Here is a 16289-nt window from a genome sequence, read left to right as displayed (position 1 = left end):
CTTGGTTTAATAATAAATGAACTTTTAAAATCTAATCCTGGGTAATTCAGGAAACAGAATGTCCTCCTCCTAATGTCTTTTTCTGATAATGATGGAGATTTACGTTGATAAAATTGCTTGCATGGAAGATGAAGTGGTCCTGATGGCTGCTTTCAATCGTGGACGGGCCATGCGAGGCCATGAGGTTCCTTGGGTGGACAGAGCGGACGCATTCCTCAAGGGCGCAGGACCAGGCTGCATCCACGTGGAGGCTTCTGCCAGAGGGAGACCCAGGTACACAGACAGGAACTGGGGGGCTGGCCCACAGGGAAAAGGGCCGAGAGCTTGGCTTTGCTGGCCCTTTCATTCAACCAGTTGATTGATAAATAGTCACTGAATGTTGACTCAGTATCACATATTTTCTTGGGCAGTGGGGATAAAGCAGTGCAAAACACCCAGAAATCCTTGCCTTTCTAGGGTTCTCATTTTGGTACCTAAAGTCAGAAATGATGTAGATGAATGGAATGTATAATAAATTAGATGAAGGTAAGCGCTACGGGGGGAAAAAAAGCAGAAGGAGGACAGAGGCTGCTGCTGGGTTCCTGCTGGGCGGAGGGGCCCCTTTTAAACAAGGAGGAGGAGGAGGACCCAGAGAGGAAATAACATTTGAGCAAAGTCCTGAGCAGAGTGAATCCCAGGAGTAAACGTTCCAGGTGGACAGAGAGAAGAGCAAGTGCAAAGGGCGGGAGCCAGTGAGGATGTCGGTGGAAATACGGTCTTAGGGGAAGCAGGGGGCTTGCAGCCATGGGGTATTTTGGGTAGAGAACTGGCATGATCTGAACTCACTGGTTAGACCGTGGGGACCAAGGGCATAACCAGAGCCCAGCTGTGAGGCCGTGCAGTGATCCTGACAAGACATTGGGTGGCGTGGACCAGAGAGTGCCGGCAGAGATGAGAAGCAGGCAGACCGTGGACGTGTTCTGGAAGTTAGGCAGAATTTGCTGTGGATTAGACGCGGGTGTGAGAGGGGGAAGTGAGGGCTCCAGTGTGTGCTGTCTTTGTAAATGAAGGGGAGCTTGGAGTGGGGCTGGAGGGCATCAGACTGAGCCCAGCCACCCTGCGGGTGATGTCCTGCCACGGGGGACACCAAACAGGGTCTCTCCCCTTCACTCATGGATGGTGCAAAATCAAGGGAACGGCTGCTGTGATGTGGATGCCTTTTGCGGCAGAGCTGAGGGAAAGGGTTCCACCCTAACCATTTGTAGGGAAGGAAAAAAGTCTTTTTCTTTTTACCCTTCTTGGTCCTTAGATGGGGCTTCATTAACAAAACACACATGAACAAGAGAAAAGCGTACACATTTATTGAATATGTTTTACTTGACACAGGAGCCTTCACAAGGAAATGAAGACCCAAAGAAGCAGTGAGAGCTGAACGCTTATATGCCAGCTTGGACGAAGAATAGTAATTGTGAAAACCTGACAAGGGAAATGGGTCCAGGCCAGGGCAGTTGACGGTGACTTAGTCATTACAAAGATGGGGCTCGTTTTCCAAGCTTGTTCTTCCTCCCGGTACAGGAGGTGCCCTTTCACTCGGCAGTTTCAGCTCCTGCTTTCAGGAAGGAGGAGGAGGTCAGAGGGCCCTACTTGCACCTGCTGTTTTTCAAGAACCTTTAACTCAAAATAATACGTCAGATCAGCATAGTTGGGGGTGGTTGGCGTGTTCTGCATCCCTCCACGTGCAGGGCTGCTGGCTCAGGACCACGGCTGGTGGGGAAGCGTGCCCTGCCTGAGAGCTGCTTAGGAACAGTGAGGGGGAAAATATCGTTGTTGATGATGACCGCAGGACATGGCTTTTTTCCCACGGCGGGGTGAAAGCCACGCCTTCTGAAAGGGCACTGGCAGAAGCTATACTTGGGCATCAGCTCCAAGGGCAGAGCAGGGCTGTACACGCATTGACCCCTGGGCGGTGCACCTGGGGCCCCAGCAGCAGGACGCTCTCTCGATGGGCACCTGCTGCACGGTTGCGTGACAGCAGTCTCGTGCGGGGCTGCACGACACGGGACTTCTTGGGACAATACGCCGACCTTGAGAAGAGGCCCTGTGGAAGCTAGCTGTTCCCCAAATCTCTCTTTCTCTCCCTTCACAGATGGTCTCACTGGGGGAAATTCCAGCATTATAGACTTATTCTTTTGCAGGTCTGAAAGGATTTATGGTTTTTGGAAAACTTCTTATGCGAATGAAAATTACTTTGGGAGGAGTAAGTCATTAACCGGCTCTCAAGTAGCCCTTCCACAGGAATTGACTTCCAAGGTCAGTCTGAGATAAATTCGGATTTGGGCAAAGGCTGTGTCCCCGCAGGGGGCTGGGATGAGCTGCCAGCAGCAGAGGAGACAGACAGCTGATGGGGCAGGGAACAGGGCCCATCAGGCCTGTTTGGGTACTTTTTTTGGCCACCTCCTTCCCCGTTGCAGGCCCAGGTGGACCCTCCAGCCCTACCTTGCTTACTTGTCTCTAAAGCTGGCCCAAGGAAACATCTTTAAAATTGGATCTATCCCCTCCTAGATTTTAAAAGACACCAAGAGGAGGAAAAGTCCTCTGTAACAGAGAGAGCTGAAGGGGCGGCCCCAGGACAAGCAAAAGAAAACCGTCAGCCGTTCCACATCTGCAGCTGTGCTTACAGCAGTTCAACACTTGAAGCAAAATATTTCTATTACAGAACACAGAGCTTTCTTCATCTGTGCTCCATAGTTTGCCCCTGGCTACCTATTAACATCTGGGGCCAATTAAAGCTGTTGATTTTACTCTAAAATCCGCATGCAAAAGAGGGTTTCTGATTATCTTGGAGTTTTCCTCTCCCTAGTTGCTCTCCACGATTCCCTGCTTCTCACTGAAAGTCCTTGAGACATTGTATTTTTCTCTAAATAGGCCAGAACAGGATTTTACTTTGCATTGGGTTCCAGTTTTTCTCTTGGTGAACTTTGGATGGTTATTTTCACCTGCCAGCTACTGTACCCCAGTGCCTGGCAGTGCTGAGGGCTTCCTGTAGCAGCGGAAGGCCCACTAGGTGTCCTCCTAGTAGGGCCCAGTCCACCGTTCTGTTGAGTGGCCCTGAGACTGAGGGCCACTTTTTATCTCAGTGTCCGTGGTTGCCTCCAGGGGATTTTGCCGTTGGAGAAATGCTTAGCACATCACGCTTTCCTCTTTTTTTTTTAACTAGAAGCTCAAAAATCTGTAAACCAAACTGATCTCAAACATATTATTATTTTTTTTTTTTTTTTTGCGGTACGCGGGCCTCTCACTGTTGTGGCCTCTCCCGTTGCAGAGCACAGGCTCCGGACGCGCAGGCTCAGCGGCCATGGCTCACGGGCCCAGCCGCTCTGCGGCATGTGGGGTCCTCCCGGACCGGGGCACGAACCCGTGTTCCCTGCGTCGGTAGGCGGATTCTCAACCACTGCGCCACCAGAGAAGCCCTCAAACGTATTTTTAATGAATCGTGTACCGTCTTAGTGTGGTGGCAAGAGCATCAGCCCCGAAGTCTCCCCCCACAGCTGGAAGCAATCCCAGGAGCCTTTCTGACCTTGTCTCCCCACATGGAAAGTGTGAGTTTGGGGACAAGTCAATAGTTTTCACATGAATTGTGCTGCAGACCCTTTTCCATTTGTAAACTGAGGCCTCAGGCTTCTGCACTCATAGTTTGAAAACCTCGCGACTAAGTGATTTCTGAGATCCCCCATTTCCCCAAACCCCAGTTTCCAGAATCCTACTGTAACTCCGCATCTCCCAGTAACTCAGAGTGCACAGTGTTGGCAGCTGCCCTTCAGAAGCACTACTTCTGTCCCTGGACGACAGCCTCTTGTCTTATTTGCTGGGTGGCCCTGAGCACCTTGAGTCGCATTTCACATCCTCCATTTTCTCTTCTGTAAACTGGGACTATTCCAGAATGGTTGGGAGAATTGATGAAGTGTAGTGTGTAAACCACTCAGCACATCGGCGGGGAGGGACCAAAACCGAACAGGAAGCTCACTGCCTTCTCCAGCCTGACTTATCTAGGGTCCTTAAGTTGCATAAGATCTGCTTTAAAAACCCTTTGAGGCAAATTGCTTTAGTCACCAAAAGATTTAAACCCGAGGGAGTTTTCTCCTGATGATTTTGGGTTTTTCAGTGCCTTTTCTGCAACAAATGTATTTTAAAAGTATTATTTTTAAATGTAACTATTTTGGAAATTTCTCACTTGGAAGCAATTTTCTGATGCAGGTCAAAGGATTAAGAGGGAAAAAAAACAGGTTAGTCCACCACAGGATATATTGTATATGCTTTCTAGAAAAATTTTTTAAGGAAGCAGGAGAAGCGTAAGCTAAAGGCAGAATTTAAATTTGAAGCATTCATTCAGCAGCTGTCTTTAGAAGGAGGGAAGACTGAATTGTGTCCAAATCAAGCATCGGATCCAGGGGAAGCAGGCGAGAAACTAGAAAATGTGAAGAAAACAGCAGAAATGGCTGTTAAAAGGTCATAGCCTTTTAAAATTGGCAAGACTTTTTGCTCAGATAACAGACCCAAGAGCTGGAGGTCTTAATTCAGGCATGAAGATGGGGGGAGGAAGAGGGGGGACTCGCAGGAACGATGGGTTTGAACCTACTCGGAGTTGTCCGAAATCTACTTTAGGTAGAAGATTAAAAGTTAGAAAAAAAAAGTGCAAAGCAGTTAGGGGTCATCCGGAGAGTTCTTTGGGTGAGGAGTCCCTTGGCCCAGTATTATTATCAGGGACTCAAGTTCTGGGGACCTTTCAGTTTTTTCAGCATCAGGAGGGCAGCCTGGGACCTCCGGGTCAAGTTTTCATCCCAAGCTTGGGCATGATACAGACCCTCTCCTAGACCAAAGGAGAGAAGAGTCAGGGCCTCTGGGCCTCTTCTCAGCGGGGCCTCCACCTTGGCCCCCATCCCTGCTGGGCCTTAGCAAGAATTCTGCTAAGTCACTTTATCAAGAATCCCTCCACCCCCGGCATCTGATCACCCCCTGTATCTAATCATATTCTTCATCCCCCACCCTGGATGCCCGGTCCCTATGGCCTGCCTTCGGTGAGAATCCTGTTGAGCTGGTTTAATAAGAATCCTCCCCCCACCATGTCTCCTCTTATTCACATCCATCCAATGGCCCCCTCACTCTGCTTGTCAGTATAAACCCCCAGCTTTGTCTTTGCCATAAAGAGTTGAACCCTGGGCTTCCCTGGTGGCACAGTGGTGGAGAGTCCGCCTGCCGATGCAGGGGACACGGGTTTGTGCCCCGGTCTGGGAAGATCCCACATGCCGCGGAGCGGCTGGGCCCGTGAGCCATGGCCGCTGAGCCTGTGCGTCCGGAGCCTGTGCTCCGCAACGGGAGAGGCCACAACAGTGAGAGGCCCGCGCACCGCAAAAAACAAAAAACAAAACAAGAAAAAAGAGTCGAACCCCCATCCTTGGTATCGTGCCAGTGCGGCCCGTGCTAAGACAACATCCCGTAGCCCAAAGCCCCAACCTCAGCGAATCCGAAGTGTGCACGACGATTCCATCTTTGTGCTTTGGTTGTCGTTATGGTTGCCTGCTTGCTTCTGGTGCAGCATACTAGATTCTAGCCTCTGTCATTAGATGACAGAACACAGAATGTGGGCCGGAATATTCCTCCATGAGAACCAGGAGCCTATCTGACTTTCGTTACATCCTGCCAACATCTGTGGCTCTCTCAAGACACTGTTACATCATCTTTTGACCAAAAAATCAAAAACAATGTGACTTTGGGGAGTGTTTTTAAGACTTTCTCTTTACCTAGTGTAACATCCATCATGTAATGTCTCCTTCTGCCAATTCAAGGCAAATGTCTTTCCTGCTTTTTCAAACTGTCTGACATGCTACAGTTAATAAAACCTATCCAGATCTTTATTCCGTTGGATCTTTGTGTGATCTTTTTAGGGTCATGTCACTGCTCCTTAAACCTCCCCAGCTATCAGCACAATCTCTCTAAGAGCGGTTCGACTGCCCTGGACGCTCCACCACCCCACCCCTGGTGGGCAGTTCCTGCTCCCAAAATAGGCCAAGGCTCCCGAACTATGTCTTTCACCACCCCGCCCCCCAGAGCTTGGAGCAGCTATAAATTGACAATGGATGTAAATGCTACCCCCAAAATATGTGGAATCAGCATATTGATTATTTTGCGTTGAAGGCATTTGAGAATCAGCAGGTGCAGGGAATGCTGTCTGACCTCCTTTTTCTACCATAAAGCAGGTCATCAAATTTCCCATGAGAAGGGTGTCCTCCCTGGACCAGGACGACCAGAACACTCTTGTCTGTGCCAGATGGATCTGTGCAACCTACGAAAATAAGCCCAATCTTTCATTCACCCCCCCACGCCATATCTCCTAATCCTTGTCCCACAGTTTACTGGCCCTACCCCAAGTCTCTTTGTCTTGTGACATCCCCATGATTTATCATTCTTTGTGTAAAAGGCACATAAGTTTGGGGGCCTAATGGCTTCTTCTGTGTTCATTTTCCTTCTGAGGACTCCCATGTACTTGTAAAAATATTACCTAAATTTGTATGCTTTTCTCTTGTTAAGCTGTCTTATGTCAGTTTCATTTTTAGGCCAATCCCAAGGGCTAAGAGGGTAGAAGGAAGTTTGTTTTCTCCCATACAGGTGTTAATAACTAATGTCACCTGGAACTCTTCTCAGATCCTACAAATGCTTTAACTCAGAGGGAAATGGTTCATTACACCGTTGGAGAGGAATATTAATCTTGGCATTTATAAGGAACTGCAGCCAGTTAGTAAGAAAGAGACATTTCTGTCCAAAGGGCATTCATGGCACAATATGCCAGCCTCTTTGTGAGATGGTCCCGGGCCAGGCGAGATTCAGCTCTCAAGGAGCATAGGGAAAGATCCCATCTGTCATCTTCTGTGTATAAAGGTGGCAGGTGTAGGGGGACAATTGAGTGGGCATCACTATCTCAGAAAGAAAGACAAACAAGCCAGCGCCTAGTTTTAAACTATGAACTCTAAGCGTACTCGAACGTGAATTACAATCTAGCAGGTAGAAGAACACAGGTGAGGGTATTTGGACTCTCTCCTTGGCTGTGACATGTGGGGACAATGGGGGCGAGAAGGAACCAGCGCCTGCTGGCAAACTGTGCACTCCAGGAACCGTTTTGAGTGCCTTATGCACCAACACAATCATGTCACTGTCACTGCTGTGTGGGGAGAAAACTTGGGTTACCAGAAGTTAAATAATTTGCCAAAGACCACATTCATATGGAAAAGCCAGGCTCCCAATCCGTGTATCTGATCGTCCTGGGCTTGGGTAATACATTTAGTTCCTTTATTTTAAAAATGAGTTTGGATTAAACCATCTCATCAGCTCCCTCCAGCTGACGAGGTGTATGATTGTAGGAGCTGTGATCCTGACTTTAAAGCAGTGTTTATCAAAGCTTGTATGAATCTTTATTCCCAAGAGGCGTTAATATAATTTGAAAAACAGTGTTGGTTGGTTAACTATCTTAGAGAAACAATGAAAACTTCTTCCTTCCTTTAAAAGATTAATGATGTAATTAACATATGAAGGACTCTGAGAAATCTTACTGTAAGGAAAACAGTTTAACTTTGTTCCGAAGTAATTAGAAAAAGAACTTTAATGTAGTGTTTATTACTTTTTTTTCAATGAATGTTCCATAAAACATATTTCCCAAAACCTGGATCAAACTTTTATTTTTCTTCATAATATGAAACAAGTGATTGAGACACATGACATTAAGAAAGCCAAAGATATTTGGTATTTGATCAGTCATCTTATTTCATTTACTTTACCGTAGTAATCTCGTGCTCATGGAGATATGGTCTTTGGGTGTTAGTGGTCTATGCTAAGGGAGTTCTTTTGGACCAGACTTGGTGGTCTTGGTGGCTGTTGACAAAGAGTTGTAATTATGATGACTTTATGATCATTCACTGCTCCAGGTCCAAATAGTCTATTTTTGAACTCTCAGACTTAGCCAGCATCTGATGATATAAATACTTCCTATTCTTTGGCACTTCTTGAATTGTCTTTTAGTATCTCTTGTGTGGCAAGCTCTTCATGGCTTCAGTTTCTTCTGCAGTGCTACCTTGTGGACTGTCCCTAGGAGTATAATACCGACCCCTGGGTGAGTCAACGCACCTCATCTGAGCAAATGGTACAAACGTGCGGGAGGGAGGAAGCACACCGGTCAACTCTCCCAGTCACTCCAGGACCTGGTGATGTTATTTCCCTGTATGTAATGCCTCCAAGGTCATGGGCAGAATCTTCTGTATCTTTACCGCAGATGATTATAACGGGGGGAAATGGATGTGAGTGAAGTGAGTCGGCCGGCACGTGAAAGAGAATTCCACCAGAGTCCACAATATTCTCACTATTGTGAATGCAGTCTCCATTTTTTGATGCATGGGGAACCATCAATGTGATCCACACATGGAACCCCAAAACTTCACACCCTGTTGTTTCTAGGTGTCTAAACTAAACTTTAGGGTGAAACTATATAATGATTTCTATGCCTTATGCTTCAGAGGACATCTAAAACACTGTCTGAGACAGTTATTAGATTTCCATTTCTTTCATTTTGGATTAGACCCCCAACCTTTAATTTGGTGCTCCCCAAAATTGCAGTATGTATTTGAACACGTGTGATCGTGTATGTAAGACTTTAAAATTGTGGAGTATTTGCTTTTCTCTGATTGGTGGAACAGACATGGAAGAATGAAAAATATATAGTAAATGTATACAGATCTATCTACCTGACATATCCATCTATCATCCACATCCGTCCTTCCTCCCTCCCTCCCCCGCTTCCTTCCTTCCTTTCATCTCAGAAAAATATTTAAATGACCAGCAGCCTTTCCCATGATCTCCATTTTCAGATGTTAAGCCTGTATCATTTGGTTTTATCTTCTCTTAATTTGGAATTTGGGGAATGACATAGGGTGGTTGTGTCAGTTGTCATTACGGCTAGGTGTCTGGTTAATTTTTTTCTGTTCGACTTAAACTCAGTCATCCATATAAGTAAAGAAAAGTGGGTTCAGAAAAGTCTCAATTCAGTTTCAATGGTGAGATCATTCTACATAGCAAATATCACTGGCGGTTTATTATATCACTGAATATATTATTATTAATATATAAATAATAAAATAATACAATAATAAAAATTAAATAATACTCACAAGTATATTTATAGTAATATAAAATAAATTCATTATTTTATATTATCATTTGATATATATTATTTGTATGTATACAAATAACATTTTATGTATGAATTAAATCAAGCGCAGTGTTTCATAGCAAATTTAAGATAAAAATATATGCATTATATAAGGATTAAATGTTATTTTTAAAAGTGAGTGATGCTATTTGGACAATGGAAAATAAGGTTTGGAGAGAAAATGTTGAAAGAAGTACATAAAATGTATGCCATAATGGCCTAAGTCCAGCCTGTGACATTGGAGATCCACAGATTGGACTAGAAATTGTAATGAAGACAAATAAGAAGCATGAGCAGTCAAATGATTTGGAGATTACATGACGGAAAAGAGACACTTTTTCACTTAGGAGAGACACTTCTATTTCTAGTTCACTGGAACATTTTCCCAACTGGTCTCCCTAGAAAGGACAGCACACAATATAGAAAACGTCATTCACAAGAGCAGCCTCCCCAGAAACACAGCAGGGATTTTACCCCTCAAGGTACGGCAAGGACAGGACGCCAAAGCACAGTTTTATTGGAGAAGCTGTGGGTGGAGGTCAGGGGTGCAGAGCCGCTGGCAGGCTGAAGGGTCCTGTCCTGTAATGCGGCTCCTTCCCAGTCCAACATGGAGCACCCTGGATTTCAGGATGGACTAGATGCCTGAGGCCATTTTCCATGAATTTCTTTCAATGAATCTTTCTTAGGTGAACCTCTTAATAAGTAATGTACATCAGTCAGCTACAGGTTAGAGTCCATGAAAATACCCGGAAGGCAGCTATTCTCTGGCCTTGGCCTAATGTAGAAGCATGTGCCTTAATTGGATTTACAGTCTCTTAAGAAAGCAGAGGTGCCTGACAGGACTACAGGCAGCTGAATGCCTGACTCGTGCAAGGGGGCAAAGGGACGGACGCCTGAGTCATGGAGAAGCAACATGGGGACACCTCTTGCTTACAGACTAATGGACCCCCAAGGATGCAGAGTTCTAGTTCATAGCCAAGCAAAGGGGCAGTGATTATTTTAAGGGGGGTGTGACTGAGAATCATCCTCAGTTTTACAATGCAAACAAAAATTGACAAGGAAGCCCACAGGAATTCACGGTAGACACTATTTTAAGAACTCATACCTTCCAGGATCCACTGGTTGCAAAATGCATATCAGAATCACTCAGTGGCCGTGTCCCTATATAAAGCTGCTAACTATACTCATTCGGTTAAATGTTGGGTAACGCTGGCCAGGTTTGATGAAGGTACTTCGAATGATTGATCCTTTCACTGTGATAATGGTGAAGATTTCAGAGCCAATAGTCTGCGAAGTCTACTCCTCGTCTATGTCAATACAGCCATCTGGTCTACACATACAAATACCTTAAACTCTCTTTTTTCTGGTCGATGCAAGGGAAAGACCGGGGGAAGTTGTCTTCACCCGAAAGTAATATCAAGTCACCAGGAAACATTCACAAAAGGCGGGGGAATCAAGCACTTGTCTTTAACCTTCTGGAAAGTATTCTCAGATCTGTCAGTGAACATCACTATGGACTCCAATTATTGACTGCCATATTGATAAATGGCAGGTATATCTAGAAATAAATGACTGTGGACTCTCACTAGGATAGTAAGCTCTATCTTGTCGCTACCTAAATTCCTTAAAAGTATGATCTGACTGGCCATTATTCTGTACCTGTCGTTTCATCTCCACACTCCCTTACACCTTGTACTCTGATAATATCAAACTATTTTCCGTTCCGGGACCCAGCCTGCTGCTTCCCACACCCATGGCTTCACGCCAGCTACTCCCTCTTGTCTAGACTAGCCGCCCTCTCCTCGATCACCTGGCAAACCCACCATTCGTATTTCAAGTCACGTCCAGACCCCTCCCGTTCTGGAAATACCCTTCCCCCCTCCCTCTACTCTCTGAAGAAGTATTATTACTTCTGTGTTCTAAGCAAAAATTTGCAAAGAACTCTTTAATATTCCTAACAGAAAAATCAATAGATGCCTTGTACCAAGGAGTCCTCCCATTCAGTACGAGAGCCTCTCTGACTATAATGATACTGCGCTGTATTGTTTCAGTAACAGTCACATTTAAAGCAAATCATATTTTCTCAATGCAGTATAAACCAACCCTAAATTAGGACCCAAACCTCATTACTTTATATCAAGATAATGTAAAGTTCTCAAGGTCTAAATCGTGGGCATTTTAAGTACAAGGAACAATGCAAATTCAAGAAAAGCGTGCTTTTCCTGTCTTTTGGTAATCTGCTATGCTTATTTGTGCCATAATTTTTTGTATAGTCAGCCTGGTAATATTCAGCAATTTGTAGTATAATTTCATCTCTTCATGTTTTAATTGTATTCATCCCAAAGGCTCATTTCCTTGAGTGTCCTCCAGCTGGAATTCAGAATTTTAAATGAAAGTTGAGCAAGCAACTCAAGGCGTACTGAAGAAATAAGTCAGTTTTTTTTTTTTTTTTTTTAATGAGTGGAGGGCTGCTAGGCAAATTCCCAGAATCCAGTTACACAGATACGAGTTGTTAATAGTGGTTTGGCACTTGGTCTGCCCTGTGTCATTTTATCACGCACCGGCTTTAATTGATGGGCTACACGGTGCCTAATATGATGTGCATTGAACATTTTCCTTAAAGGATTAAAACACTGACATCTGGTGAATGAGAAAGAGCTTTGTATTTCACCAAGGGTGTCTCCACTGTGATTCATTACAGGTAAAGCATCATTTTCATAATAGTGACATTAAAACTATGTGCTATTCTGTTTTATATGTTCTGTCATCTATACCTCCTTCACAGTACTTCTTATACAAGCATATCCTGAACTATTATTAAAACAAATAATTATTTGATGTACCCAAGAGCCAACAAATGCGGTGAAAATACGCCCGTGAGCATTTCTGCTTAGCAAAGACGTTTCCGTTAATGGTGACGTTTCCTTTGGAAATGGCTGTAACTGACATACTCTGTTCTGGGGATAGGAAGGTCTGGGAAACAATGTGTCATGATTAGTATGCACTTAGTTCACCAAAAAAGATAAGAGGCTGAAATATAAAATAGGTCCCACCAGACTTAAGTTAATTCTAGGATGACAGGTCTATTACACCAGTACAGTTAGACAAACAATCTTAATATAGAACATCTAATAGGAGGGAAAGCATCCCCAGAAGCACAAAGTAATGCTTCTATGTTTGGTTAACTCTTTTCGAATTACTGGAGGAGGGCTGTACCCCTGTTTTGGCTCATCTGACTTAGGGTGAGTGAGGATAAGTTGGGAAAGAGGAGAATTATGATCATGATTGAAATTTTAAAATAGTAAAGTGTTAGGCATACAGGCAGAGAAAAAAAACACACAGAATGTCAGAGCTGCAAGTGCAATTAGAAAGAATGTTATTGCACATTTTTTTTTTCTATTTCACAGTTGAAGGAATTACAGCCAGAAGAGTCAAGTTGCTTATTTATTGCCCCACAGTTAGCTAAATTCAGAAATGGGATGAATGTGCCTTCTTGTACTAGTACAGTGCTTTTTCTATGGCGGCAAGGATCCATCTGCAAATATCAATGGGAGTGGAAACAGTCAGACTGGACAAAAGGAACAAGAAAACAATACCTAGTTACCCAATTCCTGTGAAGAGCAAGGAATTTAGCAATGAGTCTACGGGAAAAGTCAGTCATTGTGATTAATATAAGTTGTTATGCACAGCTGGTTTGACAAATTTCCAGGGGAGAAAGTTTTTAAGAAACCACCGTATGGCTTTGTTTTCTACTCATTTACTCAACCCAGGTGGACTGAATTTGATCTATAAAACAGGGAGGACATACAGAGATGGACCACTTCAAGATGGGTAAAACCCCAGGCACGTTTCCTAGACTACAGAATCCACCCCTCATCGCATGAGGCACGTTAAAAACGCATCCACATTCTACATCCTCAGAGGGAAACTACTGTGCAAATACGAGTGCTTGAAAAACTATGTTAACTCATTCGGTTAACAGTTGGCTCTGATTTCCAAGAAAGCCAAGGAGTCCATTCTGCCTGACTCCACCGTTATGCTGCTATGTTTGGATGCTGTGATGGGAAGACGCAGGAAGTAACAGCACAATCAGCAGATCCCTGCGTGACTCAGGATGACACCCACACAGGCTCCACGGAAAGCATCAGCCTCCTGGCTGGCCCTGACACCCTGACCGGGCAGAGGTGCTGAAGCTGCTCTGGATCCTCACTCCTCCCCTTGGCATGTAGCACGTTGGGGCAGGCTCTGTCCATCTAGCCTTGTCACAGCTGAGCACCTGCTGTCCTGTGTGTGGAAGCCAGACTTAGTGCTTTTGATACAAATAAGGCTGTGTCTTGGGCTGTTCGGGCTGTGATAAAGTACCACAGACTGGGTGCCTTACAAACAATAGACATGTATTTCTCCCAGTTCTGGAGGCTGGAAGTCCAAGATCAAGCAGACTCCATGTCTGGTGAGAACCCACTTGGTTCAGAGAAGGCATCTTCTCGCTGTGTCCTCATGGGGTGGAACGTGCCAGACTATTGGAAGGCGTTATCTTTCCACATATATGTCTAAGGTGAGATATTAACCTATGAGCTTTTAGTAAGGGTCATTAAGTTAGTTGGCTGTCACAGTGGAACGGAACTGGGCACACACAGAATTGTTAACTAAGGATGGGGCTGAGATGGAGATGGCATTGGAGGTAGAAATGGTGATGGGGAGATTTTCATCTCGCTCACAGATTCGCTTTGTGGAAACCTCTGCGTTCAAGTCCTGTGACTTCTCGTCCTTCGAATCTAGCATCTTTCCAATGTGCTTGTGCTCAGCACCCTTGCTCCTCACAGAGCAAATTCTGAGTAATGTGAAAAAAAAAAAAACTAGACACATGAAAATATAAGGAAATATCAGCCAATGCAGAGAAAAATATTCCCAGGTCCAGAGGTGGGAGTGAGCTTGATATCCTCTCAAAATATGAAAGCATAAGGAAATGTGAAGTCAGAGAGGCAGGCGGGGGAGCCAGACCCACTGGGCGCCTTAGGCTGTGGAAAGGAATTTGGATTTTATTCTTAGTGTATGTGAAACCATGAGAGAATTTTACTTGGGAATGGGATATTCTGGTTCATGTTTTAAAAGAACTCTCTGACGGCTGCGAGGAGAACATGGCCAGAGGAAAGCTACAGTCCTGACAAGAGGTTGGGGGTTATATTCAAACATACATGGATATAAACACAGTGTATGTGCTATGTGATCATATCTATTGGGGGAATGTATTCAAAGTATAGTTTGAATGAGGGCCCAACAAGATTTGCTGATATGCGGTATGAGGATATAGGGAATGAGAAAGAGAAAAATGTGGACCAACAGCAGGTTTGAGGCTGAGGAACTGTGTGAAGGATCGTAATCTTTCCTCTGTAGTGATGGCCTGCAGGACCATGCATGTGGGTAGACAGAGAAGTGGTTGGGGAGAATCAGCTCCGTTAGCATCTTTAATACCCCAAAGGGCTATTAAACAACCAAAGGAGATTTTGAGTTGGCAGAAACAATAATGTCTGGAGAACGCAGGTTTGTTCCAGTGCAATTGATACATCAGGGAATAATTTGGGCACAACAGGAATTCTCAGATTTCACGTTTGCTTATGGACAATTTTGTCCACCAAAAACAGGACGCGATCTCGGAAAACTGCAGGCAGCCGAACTGAACCACCCAGGATGCACACAGTGCAGACTTCACTCCCCCCACCTCACCTTAAGTCGTGGCTGCAGCCTCGAGACACCCACTTCCAAAAGCAGAGGATGTGTCTTCTTCAGAATAAAGCTCCTGATTCACTGTAGTCGTTGTGCATCCTCAGCCATTTAGCCTGTGCAAAACCGCTAACATTTGATGAGTTTTCTAGCTTCTTTATGCGTCACTGATGACTCGTTTGAGAGTTGGGCCTCACCCCATTGCCCCAGAAGCCTTGTGTTTTGCCTGCCCGATTTGACACGTGCCGCAAGGGTTAGGACACATATGTCGTGTGACAGCAGAACTGACTGCATCAGTGGCTGGAGTTCAAGTGAAAAGACAGAGCTGGAGAGGGAAATGTGGCGTCTTGGACTTGGGGTTACGGAAGGGTACGTGGTTCCCGTGACCTCCTCACATAAGCTCCCAGGCTGTCCCTTCTCCTGTGCCCGCTCCTCTATTGCAAGCAACTTTATCCCAACTTCCAGCAAAGGGCCTGGATTTTAAGAGCTGCTTCATAATTTGCCAACCTAGCTGTTCCCAGAACAATATATGCCATCCTTCAAAATCTTAATCATTGTGAACAAAATGGTGTTTGCTGCAAGTTTGTCTCAGCTGAGTTACATGCAGGCATTAAGTTCATTTTGTTCTTAAAACATGTGTACAAATGCTGGCTCTCCTCTCTCTCTCCCTCTCTTATTTTATTGTGTTATTTTATTTAGATGTGCATTTTTGTCTCATTTTATCCTGAGACGTTCTCCAGAATCCTTCCCACCTCCCCAGTTGGCCCAGCAGGTATGGTCTACCCACACCCTGTCAGGGGCCTGAATGACAGCTTACATTCTAGCTATTATCCATGGCATGTACAGGACCCAGGAGAAACTTGCTATGGTCTCAACGTTCGTGTCCCCCAAAAGTTCATGTTGAAACCTAACCCCCAAAATGTTGGTATCAGGAGATGATGAGGTCATGAGGGTGGAGCTCCCACGATGGGATTAGTGCCCTTATAATGGAGACCACAGAGAGCCCCTCAGCCCTTCCTCCAGGTGAGGACACACAGAAAAGACGCCATCTGTGAACCAGGAATCGGGTCCTTGGCAGATACTGAAACTACCGGAGCCTTGATCTGAGAATAAATGTCTGTTGTTCATAAGCCACCCAGTCTATGGTGTCCTGTTATTGCAGCTTGAACAAACTGCAACAAAACTGAAATACCTTTTCTACTCAAGGAGGCAGTGTTCTGGCCCCCTGGGCACTGTGCCCACTTTCCCCCCAAGGCCTGGGAGCAGCAGCGTCTATGGCAGTTCAGGGGCTGCACCAGTTTAGAGGGTGGAATGGTTTGGGCAGGACAAGCGAGGCAGA

The 16289-nt window shown here is 45.1% G+C and overlaps 1 long non-coding RNA gene across 2 annotated transcripts in view; it reads left to right on the top strand.

The window, feature by feature from the left end:
• The window catches only part of LOC137203598 (uncharacterized), a 220998-nt gene extending 205027 nt beyond the window's left edge, over positions 1 to 15971 (top strand). The window contains exons 6-7 of one of the 2 annotated variants that reach the window (XR_010933199.1): positions 12637 to 13784; positions 14872 to 15971. This is a non-coding gene — a long non-coding RNA (uncharacterized lncRNA). The remainder of the gene's footprint in view (positions 1 to 12636; positions 13785 to 14871) is intronic. The other variant, XR_010933191.1, reaches the window with a different exon arrangement.
• Positions 15972 to 16289: the final 318 nt, after the last annotated feature.

Source organism: Pseudorca crassidens, chromosome 1 (assembly GCF_039906515.1).
Source record: "Pseudorca crassidens isolate mPseCra1 chromosome 1, mPseCra1.hap1, whole genome shotgun sequence".
Taxonomy (NCBI): domain Eukaryota; kingdom Metazoa; phylum Chordata; class Mammalia; order Artiodactyla; family Delphinidae; genus Pseudorca; species Pseudorca crassidens.
Note: the sequence above shows the minus strand (reverse complement) of the source record. Positions and strands in the feature narration are given on the sequence as shown.